The sequence below is a fragment of the Phascolarctos cinereus genome, unplaced genomic scaffold, assembly GCF_003287225.1.
Source record: "Phascolarctos cinereus isolate Bilbo 61053 unplaced genomic scaffold, phaCin_HiC Scaffold_726;HRSCAF=1367, whole genome shotgun sequence".
NCBI lineage: Eukaryota > Metazoa > Chordata > Mammalia > Diprotodontia > Phascolarctidae > Phascolarctos > Phascolarctos cinereus.
In genome coordinates, this window is record NW_027556098.1 from 255891312 (window position 1) to 255898323 (window position 7012).

Below are 7012 nucleotides of genomic sequence, written 5' to 3' on the forward strand. Positions count from 1 at the left end.
TATGTTTTTATTTTTTCATCATTGTACCCCTCAGCATTTTGCACATTATTTAGCACATAGTAGTGTGTAGCTACTAAATAGATGCTTAATATTAAATGGAAGGTTATTTTCATCCTTATCAATATCAAATTAAGATTAAGCAATCTCATATAATGGAAACCATGTAGTGAAATCCTTTTGAAATTTCATCCTTTGATATACTTAAAAAATCTGTGCATAAAGATATTGTCCAAAATAAAGCTTGCTTGAAAAAAGAAAGAAATTGAGAAAGTTTGTGAGGTGGGATAGTTATCAGAATTATGCTTTTCAAAACTATTCTTCTAAATATCTAGAATTTTGTAAATAAGATGATAAATAACTAGGAAAATTTTCAACCCTTTGGCTCTTTCTCATCATGAAATTCAATCTATCTTGGTAGCATTCTTTCAACAGAAATCAGAACATACAAATTCATATAATGTATGTGTTCAAAGGTCACTGTTAATATTATCCACTAGTCAGAAGATGTGACTGAAAAACAGATGTTAGATCAAGATCTTGCTACCTTGTTTCTGTGCAAAAATTGCCCCTTGTTTTGTAGTCATTATAATCACTTGTAGGAACTGATTTTTCTTCCTATTTGCATAGCTCCAACTCTTTGCTGTCAGACACCTTTGCTCAAAACAAGCTAGTCCATCTGATCTAATTTGGTCTGCCAACTATCAGAATTCTCTTTTGGCAGATATGTTTCCCAGAATTCTAGAGGTGTGCTACATTTCCTGGAGTTGTTTTTCAGGACATTCTTAGAGCATTCCTTCCTACCATAGTCTATCCAGCATCGGTTGATTTTTGTTGTTGTTGTTGTAAGAAACTGCTGTTTATTTTCCTTCAGCCTATTTTAGCATTAGGAAAAAGCAAATGGGATAAAACTTAGTTCTTACCTACTCAGTGACCATCAGTAGGAGCTGCAGACCAGTCTTCAGTAGCAGACTGAATGTTCCAGTTATTAGGGAACTGCCAAATGGGCACAGATGGCAATTAAATTCCTTCAGACCAATCTGCAACCTTAGTTGGGATAACAATGAGTTCTGGAGCTGAGGCAGTTCATCCACCTTGAAACTCTCCTTTGCCCCTAACTTTTCAGCTGCTGCCTTCTCCTCCTTTTCATTCTCCTCTGGATTCCCAAAGAAGTAAAGATCAGGCATGACCTCCCATGGCTGCTCATAGGAGATAGCACCACACATGTCCATCCCATTAGATCCACCGAGTAATCTCCTTTATTGATGCATGCAATGGTAATGTCCACGTATCAAAGTGGGGATTCTATGTTCCATAATATTTGGGAGGTTGGGAGGTAAATGTAAGAGGATTTCATCCTAAACTGGTGGTGATCAGCTCTAGGATCAGTAACCACCAAGAGGCAAGACTCCCAGAAAGCTATTTGAATCTGGATAGTGAAGGTGTCAGGTGGTAAATGTCAGCAAGGAATATAATAAATTATTTTAAAAATCAGTTTATTGTACAGTGTTCCTGGATTAGAAGATACTCATATTAGTTGGATTTTCAATAGCAACAATAGTACAAGCTCCTATGAGAAGCATTTCCCAAGTTCTCTTCAGATTTATGATGTACATAGTTTCTAGATCTACTGTTCCATTTGGAAGTCCAGGTTGGTTCTACCAGAATGGGTAAGAGCAGCCAGGAATTTGAGGTCATCGTTCTCCATCCTCAAGACATCTAAGGATCAAGATATTGTGAGTTGCCTTTTAAAGTTACAATGGAAACTGAATACAATGTCTGTTTGGAACCCTGTTCTCTATAATACAAAAAAAACCCTCAAAAATTTACTTTAGAAATTTGTCATCATCCATCCTTTTCACAAAGTCCTACTGGATGTAATGGTTTCACAACTTCATTTCTGTGTTCATGGACTTGCTGAAATTGCAGACTTGATTTTAATGATCTTGTTTTGCCATATGGTTTATGCCAACAGGTAAAGGATGCACAAAAATAAATATTATTATTAAATTAATGTTCTGGTATTTCATTCTCCAAAATAGTATTCTTCCAACTAAGGTTCCCCCATCCTCTGATACCTCATCATGATGTGTGAGGTGACCCAGAATTCTAAAAGGCCATGCTAAGTGTCAGTTCCTGCTCCAAGGTGGAAAGGCTTCTAGCTTGAGCCTATGTACCTATGACTTGTAATTTCTGTTGATGAAGGGAAATCAAGTGATATGTCCGTTGTCTGAAGATCAGCTTGACTCAACTTAGAACCTTAGCAATAACCTGGCCGCAGGGTAATGAATTTTTTGGCCAAACCAATTTTCTTTTTCTTTCTTTCTTTCTTTCTTTCTTTCTTTCTTTCTTTCTTTCTTTCTTTCTTTCTTTCTTTCTTTTTTTGCTTAGGCAATTGGGGTTAAGTGACTTGCCCAAGGTCTAGTAAGTGTCAGGTGTTTGGTCTGAGGCCGGATTTGAACTCAGGTCCTCCTGACTTCAGGGCCAGTGCTCTATCCACTGTGCTACCTAGCTGCCCCATGGCCAAAGCAATTTTCTACACTACAGTATGGTGTAGTAGAAAGCTCCCCGGCTCTGGAGTCAAAGACTTGAGTTCATATTCCACTTCTGATGCTTCTACCTATGTGCCTTCAGGAAAATGAGGTCATTAGACTAGATGGATTCTGAGGCCTCTTCCAGGTCTAGAGCTATGAGCCTATATACTTATGACTTATAATTTTTATTGGTAAATGAATAAAATATTTCTTAAGTGCTTACTAAGCACTGGGGATACAAATAGAAAAGTAAGAGAGTTTCTGATCTCAAGGAGCTCACATTCTAATGGGGGAGACAACATGCATGGAAGTTTCTGGCTCTAAGTCAGATGGAAAGGTCCCATGCTCCTTAGGGTGCAGTGACAAAGCAGATGCTAATGCCTTTTCTCTAATGTCATGTCCACTGATAAAATCATATCAGTTTCAAGTGCCAAGGACTTTAGTGACAAGAATTTTATTTTCTGGCTCTTCATGGTTATAGCAGCTACAGGAACATTTATCAGGCTTCATCTCCATAAGGGTTTTCCTGGCTTCCCAGAATGAATACTACAGACATTGGTATTGCTATTCTGAAGGCTCTTGGGTTAATAACAACAAAGACAAAAATAACAATAGCTGGCATTTACATAATGCCTACTATTTGCTAGGTACTGTGCCAAGCACTTTGCAAGCATTATCTCATTTGATCCTCACAACCCTGGGAGGGAGGTGCTATTATTATCCCCATTTTACAGATGAGGAAACAGGCAAATGGATGTTAAATGATGTGCCCAGGGTCACACAAGTTCAGGGTCCTGTGCTATTTCCATCAGTGTCTGAGAAGAGATGGTGGTCAAAGAGCATGGTGATTTGACTTTCTTGACAAATTGCCTCCTGTCTTTCCTTCAGGGTGCTTTGCCACTTCATCCAGGTTGGTTTGCTTACCCTGTGAATGGCAGTTAGTGGGGACAGCTGGCCCCATCTCCATTGGAGTCACTTCCTGGGATGAATGCTGTGAGAGCTAAAAGCAGGACCTTGGGGAAGGGGACTGCCAGTACCAGGGCTCTTGTCCTTATCTTCCTGTTGGTGGCAATTGGTCAGCCATTGATATTCATAGTGATGAGGAAGGTAAATTCCTCTATGATGATTTTTTCTTTCAATGGTGGCTATGGCAGCTGGACTTGGAAGCAGGTTTGTTGGTTTTGGAGACACTGATAGCCCCAAGGTTATTGGGTTAAAGGTCTTGGACTGTCTTTTTCAAAGTCCAAGGGAAGGCATGTGGTCAAGGTAACGGTGTTGGTGGCTTAACTTGCCTGGCACATTTGGCCTCCTGTTTCTCTCTCAGGATGCTCTGCTAGAAGTGCCCAAATGATAAACTCACAAATGCCTAAACTACTGAAGAAAATAAGGTAATGTTGTTCAATCATTTTCCAGTTGTGTCCTACTCTTCATTACCCCATTTGGGATTTTCTTGACAAAGATACTGGAGTGGTTTGTTGTTTCCTTCTCCAGCTCATTTTACAGATGAAGAAACTGAGTTAATAGGGTTAAGTGACTTGCCCAGGGTCACATAGCTTGTAAGTGTCTGAGATCAGATTTGAAATCAGAAAGATGAGTCTTCCTGACTTCAGGCCCTGCACTCTATCCACTGTGCCACCTAGCTACCCTAAAAGTAATGTTAGAAGAGGCGTATAACATATGAAAGGAATAGTACAAAAGTATCTCTTTATTCAGATGTAAAAGTGGAAAATATGCATCTTTTGAATTATACAGGAGTTAGTTCCCTTGGTGGGTACTGACCTCTGCTGACAGTTTTTTGAACATACATTTGAGGTGTTAGCACCAATGATTCTCTGGTATGTGTACAAACCTGTGAAGATTAATAAGTCTTGCTTACTGTAAAATAACCCCCCCAAAAAAAATTGACAGAATTTTGATTTAGACTTGTGTTTCTTTTTCACACATGATTTTTTTACGTTTAGAATATATACGTGTATATGCGTGTATATGTGTGTGTACATAAGCATGTATATTTTAATTCTGGAAGGTATGACCAGGGCAAGGGTGCTGCGCTTCTCCACATGGCTCATTTAAGAGTTAGTAATTTCCTAACTCAGAAGTATCTATAGCCTTATTACTATATATTATCATAAGATGTCATACCTCAAGGATGGCCCATCAGGGTTCATCTACTAAAAGGAAAAAACTAACCTTCAGAAGAAATTGTTTGATCTAGGAAACATTTGAATCAGGTCATTTGGGTCTGGCCATGAGTTGAAGTAGTAAACCATGATAAGACAATAAAAAATTCAGAGAGCAGAAGAAACAAAAGTCTTAATCAACAAATATGCCTAATACTTTCTTACCATCACTGAGATATGATAAAATAACACTCAGAGTGAGAATAAAGGCCCATCAAGGTATAGATTATTCATCAGCACTGGAAAGACAAAAAAAGCATCAAGAAATTCTGAAGCTATTCTCAAAGTAATCTGATTTTTTCATCAGTTAAAAGTCATACCTGACAAGCTCTGTAAAAGAGCAGACTATATAATCATCTCAGGCCCTAGTCCAGTTACATTAATTCCTTTCTCTCAAATTCTCATTCTGTCCTTTATCAGAGCATCATTAGGGCAAGACAAGAGCATTTCTGTGCTATCAAGTGTTATTTGACCATTTGAGTCAAAGCAGGTTGACCACGTCCAAGTGTAACATTTTCTTCAGGGGCATTTATGGATGATCATGTCTTTCCTGTTACTGTTGGATTTTAGATATTCTCATTGTCTCCCCCCCCATCCCACTTCTCCAGTAATTTTCTATTTGCCTACCAAGTAAGTTTCAAATTTCTTTACTTGGCATTCAAGGCTATACATAATCTACATGCCACTCTTCCTTTCCAGCCTCATCTCATATAATGCCAGTATATACACTCTGTCTTTCAGCCAAATTAGACAACTATTTCCCCCACCTGAATATGCCCTATTTTAGAAACTTCCCAATCCTTTTAGAGCTAGGCTGTTGATAACACATCATTTAGACTTCCATTACAACAAAAAACAAAAATAATTTATTTAAATGTGAAGCATTATGACATCAAGGAAATAAATCCTCAATATGTTCTTCCAATGCCTATGACCCTAAGAAAACCATTTTGTCTCCTCCCAATTCCCCATGGATGGAAGGTTGTGAGACCAAACTCTCCCCCTGCTCTCTAGGCCTTTTCTGTACCATGGGAAAGAGGAAAGCTGTCTGTCTCATAATATAGAACAAGACAGAGATATCTTGGTTATATACAGGAGTGTAACAAGGCAAAGGTTGGTGTCTGTGCTTTTCCACATGGCTCAGACTACTGTGGGAATGTTGGCTGCTACACCTGCTACCTCCCTGACCTGCACAAATTTCTCCATTAGGCAGCACAAAAATGATCGTCCAGCTGACTGCACCATTCACTACCTCACATGAATGGGAGGGATTACTACCTACCCAGAAAATCGGATCCTGTGTATGGATACAGCCATGTCAGTCTATCACTCCCATACTTTTCTTTCCCAGCATTCCTTTCTAAAACCCCTGCCACTATGTCTGCTGATTCAAACATTGTACTGCTATCAGCACAATTGGTCTCTGCCCTAAGTAGGGTGAGTGAGGCTGCATTAGAGCTTCATGGCCTTGGGATGGAACCAAGAAATGGTCTTTCCTACATAGGTTTTGCACTGGGAAGTTGTCATAAACTGACAAGTCAGAATCGTTCTTAATGTGTCTTTTTTTAAAGATATCATCTAATGAACTCCATTAGTCACCTTTAGTTGTGATCCAGAGGAAGTGGATCTGATCCTGAAAGAACACAATTTCTTTGCAGATTGCTGTTTGTTTGTCTCTGTGTCTGTGTACTCCTGGAAGAGATTCAGAGACATTTCTCAAGTTGGTCAATTTAAAAAGGCCTGTGGATCAGAGTTGACCTGATCTCTGAAAGGATATTCTGAGACCCCCACTTATGTCTAACAGTAAAAGCATCAGCAGGGAAAGAAATATTACATTCTGCAAGTCAAATTTAACTCTTATTTAGTCTATTTTGGCTCATAAAATATTCATTAAGTGTTTATTCTGTTCAGAGCATCTTGTTAGCTATGTGAAAGATACCAAATTTAGACAAGACACAATCTCCTATAGAGTAGCAGGGTGACTGTTGAAGGACAGAGCTGGAGAGTCTAATATGGGATAAGGAATTTAGGTTAGAGCTTGACTCTTTCCTTTTCCTACCCATAAGGGCTTACTTATTCAGAATATTTGGCTCACCAACTTCTTGTGCCTGGAAGGTGTTAGAATAATCTGCCTCTTGAACCTTGAAGGCAAGCAGGTGTGAATAATTAAGGATGCACATGAGGGCTGGGATTAGTCAAGTAAGAATGCTGAGAATGCCTCCGGGGATGATTGTTAGCTTTCACTATTTAAACTGGACCCTCAGAATAATAAATTGGCTCAGTCTTTCACTGACCCACCTG

The 7012-nt window shown here is 39.0% G+C and overlaps 1 pseudogene; it reads right to left on the reverse strand.

The window, feature by feature from the left end:
* Positions 1-924: 924 nt before the first annotated feature.
* LOC110215595 (small ribosomal subunit protein uS2 pseudogene) lies at positions 925-5956 on the reverse strand (annotated as a pseudogene).
* Positions 5957-7012: the final 1056 nt, after the last annotated feature.